The sequence below is a fragment of the Solanum dulcamara genome, chromosome 2 (assembly GCF_947179165.1).
Source record: "Solanum dulcamara chromosome 2, daSolDulc1.2, whole genome shotgun sequence".
Lineage (NCBI taxonomy): Eukaryota > Viridiplantae > Streptophyta > Magnoliopsida > Solanales > Solanaceae > Solanum > Solanum dulcamara.
The window spans coordinates 64647931-64663450 of NC_077238.1; positions in this window are offsets into that span (position 1 = coordinate 64647931).

The window sequence follows — 15520 nt, forward strand, 5'->3', positions numbered from 1 at the left end:
ATGAGTCTTGAGGAGATGTCATAGATGCTTATCCAAATGAGGTTTGATTGAGTTGAAATGAGAATTGAGTTGATGAGGTGGCAATGTACCACATGAAACTAGCTGTGAGGGCTTGTTTGAGATGACTGGAGGAGTTTTATGAGCATGGAGTCATGGGAGGAGTATCGAGCACCGAGGCGGGTAAGAGTACAGTCCATACTCGAACCCCAGAAACTGCACCGCCAATGTAGGTAGGGATGGAACCATTAAAGTTGGATGCTTCCTGTGGGATTGAACCGTTAAAGTTGGATGTTTCCCATTTTATTATCCTGAAATGATAGGACTTGACTAATCGATGGTATCCATGATTAGGGAGGAGTTCATGCCCTGGCAAGGTATGGACGGACGTGGCAACGACGTCTGATTATTGTACTATCATGGGCTCATAAGTGATGGTTGTCGGATAAGAGAAACTCCCATTTAGGTCTTGATAGTGCTCCGAGTCAGTTGAGTTGAGTGGCTTATGAGTTGTCCTGTCTAAACTACCTCTCGTTAGACTTAGGGCACTTGAGTGAGTTGTCATGTATGTATGAGTTGAGTCACTGAGTTGATATTGATGTTTGTTTGATGTGTTTCATCAGGCCATTTTACATACTCGTACATTCTATGTACTGACGCCATTTGGCCTGCATTGTTTCATGATGCAGAGACAGGAACTAGAGATCATCAACCGGCGCTCCGCTGAAGATCCACATACAGTTCCAGCTAGTTGGTGAGTCCTCCTAGTTCCCGGAGGATATTGAGCCTTCTTGTACAGTTTTGTTGTCATTTCCTTTAGTTTGATTGATGGTAGCCATGGACTTGTCATTGGCACCTTTTAGACTTGGATAGAGGCTTCATAGACTGGAGTGTGAGGAGATTGAACGGTTAATGTGAGGAGTCTCATTATATTTGTTGTTGAGTTGATGAATGTTTGGCCTTCGGCCCTCATATTGTGAATAGTATTCTATTAATTGAGTTTCCGCTAAGAGAATATGATTGAATGAATGTGTGACTGTTCCAGGTGGTTCGCTCGGAGGTCAGAAATGGCCTTTGTGTGCCGGTTACGCCTAGGGTACCCTCTCGGGGCATAACAAATTTACCTCCTCAAACTTGTGTTCCATAATGGAGCACAATTTGGGGCTCGAAATAGATGAAACAAGGACATGTATGAATTGATAATTAAAGCTCAAAAATCAATAATGGTAGTATGTTGTAGCATGATTTTACCTCAAATGAAGCCTTCTTGCTAACTCGCGGAACACTCCTATGCGAACTCCCAACAATTACCAACACTTTAGTCGCTAAATCAACTAATTTTACCAAGAAACAAGAGAGAAATTCGAGTTTAGAGTTGGGGAAATTTATCTGAAAATAGGACTTAAATTAAATCCTTAGTTGTCGCAAAAGAAACCCCGAAGGAAACTTAAATGACCACCTGAAGGAGGCGAGCCTCGATAAATATAGGACCATATCGATTTAGAGACACCCACCAATGGGTGCTCCTCTTATTAACGACACCTTGGCCTTTTTAACGAGGGCCGATTTGCAACCAAGGGTGACTTTAGCGACGGTACTAGACACAGCTATATCAGCTGTGTTTTAGGAAATGGCGAAGACTTCTATGGGGTGCTTGGGATTCATTCTAAACACTGTGAGTGGAAACAAGATATGATACCAAACTAAATTTGATGTTCCACACATAGTAGGGCAGTCAAAATTCCCATATGAGGTAATATTAAATAAAAAGTGAGTCACACACCCAAGTGCCATTCTTAGCTAAATTCCATAATAGGGCTATGAAATTAGACCAAAAGCCTTGAGAAATGCATAAAGGGTCATTCTAGACCAAACTCCTATTCCATAACTCATCGCGCTAATGAAATTTTCATTCGAGCATATTTTTCATGAATATTGGTCAAAGTAAAACTTAGGCCAAATGTCAAAGGTAAAACGGCCTAATGGTCAAAACTAGCATCAAAAACCTTGAGATTAATATAGACCATGCTACTAACCTAATTTGCCAATTCCAAAGTTGTAGGAACTACTAGAGTTCCAATCTGAGTGAGTTTTCCTGATTTTTTAATCGGAATCAACTTTTCAAGTTCTAATAGCTCGAAAATAGGGAAACAGGTGTAAAATCCAAATGAATGATTGGTCAACCAAATATTTTGTGACAACAACTCATAAATCACTTGGACTCACTACAGAAATGCTTTAAACAATGAAATAAATACATTAACTCAAAAATAACCTAGAGGGTCATTATAGTTGACCTTTGTCAATCTTTAGTGTTCGGATGTCTGGATTGGATTTCTGAAAATTTTGTTGGATTCAAGAGGTGATTTTAGGCCCAGGTAGAACATTTGTTAATTTTTGGAGGTTCCAAAGGCATTTTGGCCTTTTTTTCGTGGAAGTTAGTTTATTTAGGCTTTCACATGTGTCAGGTCATCAACGAGACCTTGAACCTATGCTTTGATGGTTCCAATGAGTTTAGAACGTCAGACTTAGTAAGGTAACATATTTGGTTTTTGTGCATGGGGTTCCAATCGAATCTCGTAGGTCCATTCAAAGAATTTTGACTCTTTGGCATTGGCTAATGTCTGATCATCTCTTTTGCATTCCCGGAGCTTTAGCCGCATTTATGAAGCTTCTCATATCTTGGACTCTACATATGATAGCCATTGACCACAATTGCGAAGAGTATATGATTTGGACTTCAAATTCACAGGGAACTCACCGAGATCATGAAGGAAAGGAAAGGTTGGCCTCTGAGTTCGCGGAGCCTTGACCGCGATCCCGGAGAGTAAATGACATAGTAGTTCATTAATTCCCAAAATTAGGGTATCTTCCCTATTTCACCATTTTTGGACCTTAGGAGCTTTGGAGGGGTTATTTTAGAGAGATTTTTCAAGATAAAACTCATGGGTACATCATTTTAACCCTACCTGTCATGAACCGATTTCTCAGGTCATGAGGGCACCTAATATAACCCACCAGTATATAAGCCAACCCGTAAATTCGAAATGACAAGTAATGGGTTTGAGGTCAGAAACTAAACAAGAATGGAAAATGCTAAAATAAAAAGAATAGATAAGCGGAAGCAAACCAAAACATGATATATATATGATCAAAGATTCCTCCTACAACCTGGAGGTCACAAGTATAGAGCTACTATAAAATAAAAGATGAGTACAAGTAAAGTGGACCAAAAATATATATTGAAAAACTGGCTGGTCTCAAAAGGCAAAAGACGGGCAATTCATGCAGAAGGAGATGAAATAATCCCAAAACGTTAAGTGATCACCCTAGTCTCCGAAGTTGTCTGCAATAGGATCGATCTATCCATGACGGTAGATGGTGCTCGGTCCTACATCACAAAAGTAGATACATAGTGTAGTATGAGTACCAAGACAACAAGTACTCAATAGGCATCATAGGAAAAATAAGCAAGAAAGGTAAAAACACTATGAAAAAGAGGAATAAGCCTAAATAGGAACCATAATAAGAATTTAAGGCAAAAAAGGTACTATCTAAGAGAACTACAACTAACTATACCCAACTGGGCCCCATAAGACCATCTGAGACACTCGAGCCCAAGTTTAAGTAAAAATCTAGATGAACCCCCATAAGCCCATTGAGTACACAGAATAGATACAACTACCAAGGCTAGGAACTAAGAATTTGCGATGCCAAGAACAAGAGAAACATGTCATTTTTGAACCAAAATCTCTAAGAAGATAGTCCTTTATATTTCTAGAATTGGACCCAAGTGAATGATCTCAAATGAATGTTCTCATATATGATTGTCCAAACATCTCTTAAATAAATGATTGGGAATGATTGAGAAATTGATTGGCTGAAAGGATTGATTTGTTAGAATTGATAAACCGATAAGAGTCCATTTGAGACTCATTGATTTAGTTGATTAGATTGATTATCATATGATCTTTGAGTCTTGGAAGGAATATCGAGAACCAAATTGGGTAAGAGTAAGTAATAACTCAAACATAATAACTACGTCGCCAAGCATTGGAAAGGATTGAACCGTTAAGTCAAATATTTCCTAATTTATTGTCCTGACGTGATAGGACTTCATTGGTTTTGGATCTATGATTGGTTGATTCGTTCTTACCCTAGCAAGGTATTAAACGGACATGGCAACAACATCATCTTTGTGTATTGTCACTGGCTCATAAGTGGTGGTTGTCAGATAAGAGAAACTCCCATATAGGTCGTGATAATAATTTGATTAGATTAGATTGTATATGATTGGTCTTTGTTTAAATCTTATTCTTGTTTAGACTTAGGACACTTAATTGAGTTGTTCACCTTCCTGATTTAAGATCCTTGAACTTAGTTGATTCAAGCTTGATATATGTTCCATTCTTCTATATTACATACTCGTACATTCAATATACTAATGTCTATTTGGACATGCATCATTTCATGATGCAGTGATAAGTTTTAGATATCACCAACAAGCACACCGTTAAAGATCTATTTTCATTTCAATTGATTGGTGAGTCCTCCCCAACATCCGGAGGATACCATTTATTTCATTCTTTTATTTGAGTTGAGGTAGCCATGAACATGTCATTGACACCACCTAGACAGTTGATAGAGGCTTCATAGACTAGATTGTTAAAGTTGTTGATTGATATTGTCTTTGACTAGTTTCATTCTTACTAGTCTTATTGAATTGATTTAACTAGATTGTTGGCCTTTGGCCTTATCTAGAGTTATTTTCTGAATGATTTAAGTCTTCCGCTAATAGAATGTTGATTGAATGAATATGTGAACAGCCCAAGTGGTTCAATTAGGAACTAGCAATAGTCTATAAGTGTTGGCCACACCTCGGGTACCATCCCAAGGCATGACATGTGGAATAATGGATGTACAATAGATAGACTAGGTGGCAAGGCAAGTTTGTAGGCCACCTCTCCCACTCGATCTAGGATCTCAAAAGGACTAATAAACCTAGGGCTGAGCTTTCCCTTCTTCCCGAACTTCATGATACCCTTCAAGGGCAAGACCCTTAACTATACCTGATCACCAACCATGAGTACCAAAGGTTGAACCCGTCTATCATAATAGCTCTTCTAGAGAACTCGCTCTGTGGCATATCAGAGAAAATTAGTGTCTAGGGTATCTAGCGCCATAGAATCAAACCATCAAATGGGAGACTTACATCTCCAGCCATACAAGGACTCAAAAGGAGCCATCTCGATGTTGGAATAGTAATAGTTGTTGTAAGCAAACTTTGCCAAATATAAGTATTGATCTCAGTGATCACCAAAATCAATCACACATACTCGTAGCATATCCTCAAGCACCTGAATATCCCTCTGAGACTATCCCCCCATCTGAAGGTGGATTGCGATAATCATATCCGATCGACTACTCAACCCATGCTGCAGGGCCTCCTAGAATAGAGATGTGAACAATGAACCCCAGTCGAATATAATGGAAATAGGAACTCCATGATGTCTAACAATCTGACTAATATAAAGCTGAACCAACCTCTCCCCACCGAACTAAACCTTAATCGGAATGAAATGAGCAGCTTTGGCCAATCGGTCAACCACAACCCAAATAGAATCATATCTTCCCACAGTAGTGGGCAAACCTACGACAAAATCCATAGTGATCCTCTCCCACTTTTAAGTAGGAATGGGCATCCTATGAAAATCACCCTCGACCGTCTAGTGCTCACACTCAACCTGCTAGCCTGTCAAACACTTGGACAAAAACTCGGTGATGTCCTTCTTTATACCATACCATTAATAGTGTTGACTCAAGTCGTGATACATCTTTGTTGCCCAGGGTGAATAGAATATCGAGTGCAATGGGCCTCTTCAAGCATCAATCTGATCAAATCACCCACTTAGGCACACAAATGCGACTCCCAGACCTCAAAACACCCTCAGAATCAAGTACTACTTCCTTAGCTTCACCTCTCATCACCTTGTCTAGAATAAGGCATAATTTCTCATCCTCAAACTATCTCTCACTGATATGATCTATTAAAGAAGAGCGGGCCTATATGAAAGAAATCACTCATCCTTCGTCAAAAAGTCTTAATCTCAACAACCCATTGACAAATCTTTAAACATCTTTAGCCAAGGGTCACTCCTCAGCTCAAATAGCTGCAAGACTTCCCATGCTAGAAGTATTCCTACTCGATGTATTAGCTACCACGTTGTCCTTCCCTGGATGAAATAGAATAATCAAGTCATATCCTTCAGCAGCTCAATCCACCTTTTTTCCCTCAAATTCAAGTCTCACTGGCTAAAGATATATTGTAGACTCCTATGATATGTGAATATCTCACAATGGACTCCATACAAATAATATCTCCATAACTTCAAAACAAAGATAACCATTGCCAACTCTAAGCCATAGGTGGGATAATTCTTTTCATGCATTTTCAACGACCTCAAAGCATAGGCAATCACCTTCCTCTTTAGAATCAAAACTCCACCAAAACCCACCCCTGATGCATCACAATACACGGTGAAGTCTATACCCTCATTAGGAAAGTTCAATACAGGCACAGTAATCAATAATACCTTGAGCTTTTGGAAGCTCTCCTCACACTCATCCAACTAATGAAATGCCATATTTTTTATGAGTGACCATAGTCAATAGAGTTGCTATCATAGAGAACCCCTGAACAAAAGGTGATAATATCAAGCCAAACCCATAAAACTATGAATCTTTATAGCTAGGGTGGATCTAATCCATCTTCGGACCGTCTCAATCTTAAACAAATTGACTCTAATGCCCTTCTTGGACATCACATGCCGTAAGAAGGCCATGGAACTCAACCAAAACTCACACTTGGAGAACTTTCCATAAAGATTCTTCTCCCTAAGCCTTTTGACCACAATCCTCAAGTGTTGCACATGATCTACCTCAGTCTTGGAGTAAACCAAGATAGCATCAATGAACACAATCATAAATGAATCTAGATAAGGAAAAAAAAACCCATTCATCAACTCCATAAAAGTTGTTGGGGCGTTAGTCTGCCTAAAGGACATAACAAAAACCTCATAGTGGAAATATCTGGTCCATAAGGCAATCTTAGGAATATCTAAAGGTCGGATCCTCAATTGGTGATACCCGAACCTCAAATTGATCATAGAGAATAAGGTCGCTCCCTAGAGCTGATAAAAAAAATCATCAATATGGGGAAGAAGGCATTTGTTCTTGATAGTCACCTTATTCAACTGTCTATAGTCGATACACATCCTCATGGACCTATCCTTCTTTTTCAAAAATAAGACTAGGCACCAGAGGTTAAACACTAGGGCAAATAAACCCTTTGCTCAACAAATCCTAAAGCTGCTCCTTCAACTCAGTTGCATCCATATGATAAGGAGAAATTAAAATAAGTTTGGCGCCAGGCTCAAGGCCAATAGAAAAATCAATATCCCTATCATATGGAACCCTTAGAAGATTGATAGGAAACACATCCATAAACTCTCGAACAACAAGAATAGACTCCACAGAAGGCAGATCAACAGCAGTATCATGAATAAATGCCAAATATGCCAAAAAAAACCTATCAATCAATCATTGGCCTCAAATATAAGAAATAACCTTACTAGGATAAGAGCCACTCAAACCCTTCCACTCTATCCATGACCTCCTAGGCATAAATAAGGTCACAGTATTGGCATACCAATTAAGAATATCATGATATAGAGATAACCAATCCATACCCAAAATAAAATCAAAGTCTACCATATCAAGAATAATCATATCCACCTATGTCTCATAACCCGCCAAGGTTATAAGACAATATCGGTACACCCGATGCACTACTAAAGACTCTCCTATTAGGGTAAAAACATGAATGGGCATGAGGATACAATTACATGGAAAGTCAAACACAAAGGAGAAATATGCAAACATAAATGAATAAGTCAAGCCAGGATAAAATAACACAGATGCAGTACAATGACAGATTGAAACAATACTTGTGATAACTGCATCAGAGACCTCAGCCTCGGGTCTACCTAGAAAGGAATAACAAGGAGTTCCCTATCTGCCACATGTCTATATAACTCCTCTAATATCCTGTTGTGCTGGGGAATCACTCACTCCCTACCTCTGGTATGACATCCTCTATCAAACTAACCCCTCCCATGATCTTGAGTTTGTAGGGATGAACCTCTAACTGGTGGTGCCGAACCCATAGTTGGTGCTACTGTGTGAGAATGGTGTAGACCAGAATGAGTCTTCATAGGGCATTTTTGGACCAAATAATCCAGGGATCCACACCCAAAAACATAATTTTGAAGAGGACGGCTGTTGCGAAGAGATATGAGGAATATTCTAACCACCTCTGCCCACAGGCCTCTTCTGTTAACTAGATGAACTTTGACCCTAATTATATGAACTACAATGATATTTTCCACCCTCAAATGTCGGTAAGGATGCATGAACCCCACAATGCTTGAAAGAACCACCACCACGTGCAATACCTCTATCTCCAGATGAGGCACCAGAGTACTGACCAAATGAATGATCCCTCTTAGGTTCCCTAAACTCCTCCCTCTCCATAAACTCTACCTCATTGGCGGCACTACCACATATTAAAAAGGGGCTCCATCTCTAAATACCTAAAATACAGACTGCCTAATAGAATAAGTCAAACCTCTCATGAAATAGTGAACCTTCTTAGTCTCAATAGGGATAATAGTGGTGGCATGTCTGGTTAGCTGACAAACGCGGACCTCATACTCAGAAATGGATATTCCATCCTTCCTCAAGCTTTCAAACCTTATGCGACTCTTCTCTCTTACACTCTAAGGGATGAAACGGTCATAAAAGACACTGGTGAACATCTCCTAAGTCACTAGATGAGACCCAATTGATAGAGACCTAGAATATGTCCTCTACCACTCTATAGCTGGTCCACAAAGCTGAAGAGTAACATAAAAAACACCATAAAACTCAGCCAATTCGATTATCTCCAGTAACTTCCTACAAGTAGTCAAAAACTCATATGCACCCTTGGTCTTTCAACCCTGAAACTAAGGTGGGTCCATCTTTGTAAACTTCTCATACCTGCACTGCTCATCCTCATTCAATGTAGCTACTGCTGCATCCTGACCCTCACCTGCCAGTGTTGGAGGAATCTTAACTATAGGGTCTACCAGCGGCTATCCTGCCTGTCTCTGAGACTTGGGAGCGTGCTGCTAGCCTAAAACCTGGACCCTTACTCAGTTTTGTGTTGTACTTAGTGTACCTTCTGGGCTTCTAGTCTGGGCTATAGTCTCGAGCATGCCCAAAACCCTCAATAGAGTATCCTATAGTAATGGAGAAACTTGTTCTCCTCTAGCCTCTATCATAGGCTCGAGGGAAATACCCTTCTTATGATCCCTGGCTGGTGCTGCTCTTTGGCCCCAGCCTCTATCTCAACCTCTGGCTCTATCTCTACCTCTACCCCGAGCTGGGGCCTTAGTAGCAATCTCGAGAGTTGGATCATTTATCTAGTAAAAGATGATGCTCTAGTCCTAGCCATCTGTCAAAAGAACATATAATAATTTAGTACTTATAAAATAACCCATGTACTACAGAATTGAAAGAAGTAAAAGAGGATTTCCTAACAGCCTTCATAACCCCTCGTAGATAAGTAACAAACTTCTCCGCACAGATCCTCAAGGCTCTACTAAATTGAGCTTGTACACATATGAGACATATGAACCTGACTTTGATACCAATTTGTCACGACCCGAGATCGGGTGTGATGGCACTTGCCTAACCCACCAAAGGCATGTCATCCTAAGAGTCTGAACAAGTCAATAAATCAAAATAAAAGTAGGAGAATATAGTCTAAATATATATATATATATATATATATATATATGAATAAGCGGAAGATAAGTCTAAACTACCCAAGACTTGGTGTTACATGTACAAGCCACTAGTTTTGACAAAAATGACAAGGTACAAGTCCAATTATCACAGTCCTCAAATAGAACAAAACATAAGACAAATATACATATGCACAAGTAATGAGTGAATACAGAGTGAATATTCATAATATAGCACCACATAGTCTGCAATCACACAACAGTCAACAACCCGAGAATTTACAACACTTAGACCATTATCTATACCCAAATTCCACAATCAAAGTATCATAATAGATGAATCATTCTCAATTTACCATCCCAAAAATACCCTAACTCCCACACATAGGAAAATACAAGGTTCAACATATTTAACAAAAAGTTAGAAGTCCACTTGCCTTAGTCAAGGTCACGGTCAACTCAAATCTGAAGCTTTTCCTATTTAAAGATACTCCAAATCACCACAATCTAAGCAAATATACTCTCACAATCAAATTTTGAATCCAATGACAGTGAAATCAAGTAATTTAAGTGAAAAGGGTAAAATGGTCAAAAATATTATGTCGGAAAACGAACTTGGAATTTGAATATTTTTGGATGAAAATATTCATCAAGTAGTCAAGACTCTAACGGTGAAAACCATTTCAAAAATGGGTTTAAATTGACTTCACAATCCCACTTTTGATAAAATTTTGAATTAGGCAAAAACACCCAAAATCTCCAATTCAAATCACCAAATTAGAGGTTAATATCATCATTTAATCAATGGAAGTCAAAGATATGAGTTGCAAATGAATTACCCAATTGTTTTCCATGAAAAATCTCTTTTAAAATTACCTAACCCAGCTTGAAAATTCCAAAAATGGTGAAAATACCTTAAACCTTGCCTAAACCCTCTCAAATGCCACTTAAGCGACTGAATTTCGCTTCTGGGAACATCGCTTTTGCAACCTGGGGTTCCCTTACTTAATTTGTTTGTCTTGCTAAAGCGATAGAGTCACGCTTAAGAGAACGTCGCTAAAGCGACACTCACTTCGCTAAAGCAAGGGAACCCGATATCAACAGTCCAAGGAAAATCACTAAGCCAATAAGTCTCAAAACAACCCTGGGGATTCGTTCAAAATCCTGTATACATAAACCATATATGCTAGCATACTAATTTCAATGTTCTGCACTCAGTGGAATCGTCGGAATTCAAATTCGAGGTCTCATTGACCCAATATCTGATAAGTTGCAACTAAACTAGTTTTGACACTTGAAATATCTAAAATACTCTTGGTACCTCTAGAAATTACAACGAAGTCATTTATACTGTTATAATCATCTCCTGAAATCATTGGAACCATCAGAAATACAATCCGTGCAACCAAACCCCAAATGTCGATCAAAGTCAAACTTAAATCAAACTTTAACTCAATTTTTAATTTCGGACCTAAAATCTACGTTTCAACTCCAAATCTGGTTCTGACAACTCTCCTAGATCAATTTCCATATTTTGGAATTGATGGAATTTGATTCCAAGAAACAAAACTCCAAATGACTCCAAAACTCAAAACTTGACAACTTAATCCTTTAAAACTCATTTCTTTAGCAAAACCTCAACTTTTCACAAGATTTTCAAAAATTAACTTTCAAACACAATCTAAAGTGGCTCAAGAAAACTAACAAAAGGTATAAAATAATCATTTTGTCTAAAATATTGAAAATAACCTTCTGTGTCATTATAGTGTCCTTCGATAATTTGATAAAGTGACATCGTTCGGAGGTGGCCCGGAAAGGAAAAGCTCTAGTTTAGCGATTCTGTGCAGTTTTAGTCTTTAGGTAGGCTATGGTTTCTTCTTGTTAGACTTGGTTCGGATAGAATTTCTATATTATGAGTAGTAATGTATGATTAGGTTGGTTCGAGATGTTGTTAGTCTTTTTGAGTAAATTAGAAAGTGATGGCCATCGTTGGTAGCTAGTTGAATTTTTAGTTGATTGGAGCCTTAGATTAGATGTCTTCTTAAAATGTTTTCATTGCTTAAAATCCTTAGAACTTGCTTCTAGGTGACTTGAACTTAAGATGCCGCTTATTTGACTTACTTGGTTTCGGTCCCCGTTTTTTGTGTCTTCATCTTATGCTTGTCTCTTGCTTGCTTATGACATTGAATGTTGGGCCCAAGGTTGTGCTTTTGGTACACTAGAGTCTCATATTAGTATTTTGATGCCTTTGGCGGGATTTTCCCCAACTTGAGTGAGATATGATTGTTGACTTGCTACTTGTCTTGTTTAGCCCATCGATGTTGAAAAATCTTTAAAGGAAGAATAAATGGTGAGACTAAGATTTTTGGTTGACAAACAAGTATAAGGAATTTAAGGAAATACTAGTGATATCTTGTTTATGGCATTTCATGAATTGATGAGCTCTAGGTATGATTCCGGGCATCCCTTTCATTGACTTTGGGCTACACTCTTATATTCACCATTGATAAGATCGAGCTGTGAATTTTGGGCAGTCCGTTGATATATATTCCAGGTTATTACTTTGATATTGATGAGCTCGAGGGTTGTTCTAGGCGCTCTATGATTCTTTTGGGAATTTTTTTATATAGATTTGCTTTGTTGTATATATATATTTTCCCAGTATTCTGCGAGTTAAGGAAATTTTTGTGATTACCTATTGTAGTTGGGATTATTTGGCCTTTTTTGTTCTTTCCATACTCTGATACACCCGTAGTTGAAGTTTATGACTCATTTATGTTATCATTAGTATCATCGTGCTGCTTATATGTATATTATTCTTTCTAAGCTCGGTCGGCCAATGATGCCTACTAGACACCTCGTGTTTGGTATTCATACTACATTTCTGCATCTTTTTGATGCAGCTCCCAGTTCGAGCCACCCCAACGCACGCTTGATCATTCATAGTTGTGCTAGATACGGATTGTGGTGAGCTCCCGGCGTTCAGAGATTTGCTACTCTCTCTCTCTTTTGTACTGACTTACACTTGTACTTTTGGATAGTCAGCTCTGTATAGTATATGTATTGTCAATTTTTGTACTTAGTAGCTCCTGTATAAGTGAAATCAGGTCCGGGGTTTGGTCTAGGCGTCAGCTTATCATTTTTGGTCACTTTTGGGCCTTTTGTATAATTTGTATCGTATTTACATATCTATACCTTGGTCCGATATCTTTTGTTACTTTCTTCTTGCCTCCTCTCTCTTATGTTACTATTTATTTATTTAAATTGAGGTTGACTTCTGCTTGAGTAAGGTTTGGCTTGCCTACTCGGGGGTTATAGTCGGCGTCATCATGGCCCGAATTCGAGTCTTGACAATCTGCTGGGTATTGGAATCCCTGAATTTGTCGTGTGGTCTCAATGGCTTCTTCAGTACTTCTTCAACCTTTAATTGTCCAGAGTCATTATCACTGCATTTCCAGCACCAAGAAAAATAATCATAGTTCAAAATTTGTAGCACTAGTATGATAGTAGTCCAGGGTCGGCAACGTTGAAGGTTCGGGAAGGCAACCTGTTAGATTGAATATGTCACCGACAATCCAACCATGAAGAAAAAGAAGTGAAATACCATGGCTAGATTTGGTTTGAAAGTTTGTGATAATTTGTTGGATTTCAGCAACAGCCCAACAAATGAGGATTACAAGACCAAAAATGAAAGAGAATTCATCGCTGACATTGCAAAGACAATTTTTGAAATACAAATTCACCCAACCAACAACACATGGTTTATTCTCTTTGACACAATACACTATTCAATTCTGATGCTGTTGTAACAACATAAGCACCTTCATTTTAATTTATTTAGTTTTTTTTCTACAGATGAAGAATCGAAGTGTAGTAAACTGAGGGATACGTACATATATATTGCTATAGCATTAACCCCTCCGAGGTAGAACAATAAGTTCTCAAGACTAAGAAGACAAATGGGAGTAATATTAAAATCTCCTTAAAATTATTGGTGTAACATACCACAAATACAATAGATTACAGTTAAAAATAAAATGATAAAAATGAATAAAAATATATATTCAGGCTGAGGCACAGATATTTTGTTATATTTAAGGATATTCATGTTTCATTACAGTTTCAAAAGGTGCAGATATCAAGATAGGAGATCTGAACATCATTCTGCTCAACGTCACTCTCTTCAAGATGGAAGAGAAGAGATGTATAAGTTTTTTTTTTACTTTCTCAATTCAAGTGGAGAAAAGGTAAAGAAAAAAAATTTACCTAATATTTTTCATGAATATAGTGATACTACTTTTCATGGGGAAAAAATAATATTTAAATTTTTAAATTAGTGGGCTTCATGAAATGAGAAAAAAATCATTGTGAAATTGTGATTTTTTGCATATTTGAGAAATGTTCTAAAAAGAGTATTACAAGTACCTTTATTAGTCTTGAAAAAATTACATGTTATTGTTGGATATGAGTTGATGAATTTTGGCTCTAACTTGTTATCAAAGAAATGATAAAAAAAAATGTTGAGTAGCCCTTTTTGCAGAAAATATTTAGGTGAGATAAATTTCATATATGGTGAAAAAAATAATTAAAATATGTGATGAAACTATTCTTGACAAGTCACGTTGTATTGAAAAATAAAATATAATTTTGTTGATTGTATGAGTCTTGCAACTCCTTTTTATTCAATTGTGTGAAAATGGTGTGACAAAGAATAAAAAGAGTTTGCTAGTCTAATAAAAAGCATGAGATATGTGATTGACAACTTGACTTGATATTGTGTTTGCAGTAAAAGTACTTAGTAGGTACAAGTAAACCAGATGAGAAAACTTGGTGTCATTTGATAGAAATGAGAAAAGCAAATTATTATTTGTTAGATCTATAATGGAGGTTGAAGAAAAAAAAAATTAAGCTTCAACTAGTGAAAAAGTGAATTAATTTAGAGATTTATTTATATCAATCACTTTATTTTGAGAAAAATAACTTCTCTAATTTTGATTAATTGTGATATCGTTAATATTATTGGTAAAGTAGAAAATCATTATTGTAACAATAAATTCAGACTCATGAGGAGAAAACACAATATTGTGAAGTTTCAACTAGTGAAAAAATGAATTAATTTAGAGATTTATTTATATCAATCACCTTATTTTGAGAAAAATAATTTCTCTAATTTTGATTAATTGTGATAGCATTAATATTATTGGTAAAGTAGAAAATCATTATTGTAACAATAAATTCAGACTCATGAGGAGAAAACACAATATTGTGAGATCATGTTGATCATTGGTATACCATCAATTTAATTGTGTTAAAACTAGTGATAATCTTGCAGATTCATAAACTAAGGTCTTGGCAAGATAAAGGATCTAAAGAAAATTGAGGGAGATGAAATTGAAGCTCATAAAATTCTAAGTCATATATGAGGAAACCCAATCTGGGGACTAAAGATCCTATAACCAGGTTCAATAGGAAAAATGAATCTTATGATGACTTGTTGTGAAATGCACTAATATTTATTTTATTTTATCCCTGTGATGTGAGTGCATTTGTCTTGTAATGTGTGGAGGTTGATTTTAATAACTCTTAATGAAAGTTTGTATCTCGTATGAGTGGGTGTCGAATTATAGGAGCACTCTTCACAAATTTCGCCTATATGTGTGAAAGTAGGCCGCTTT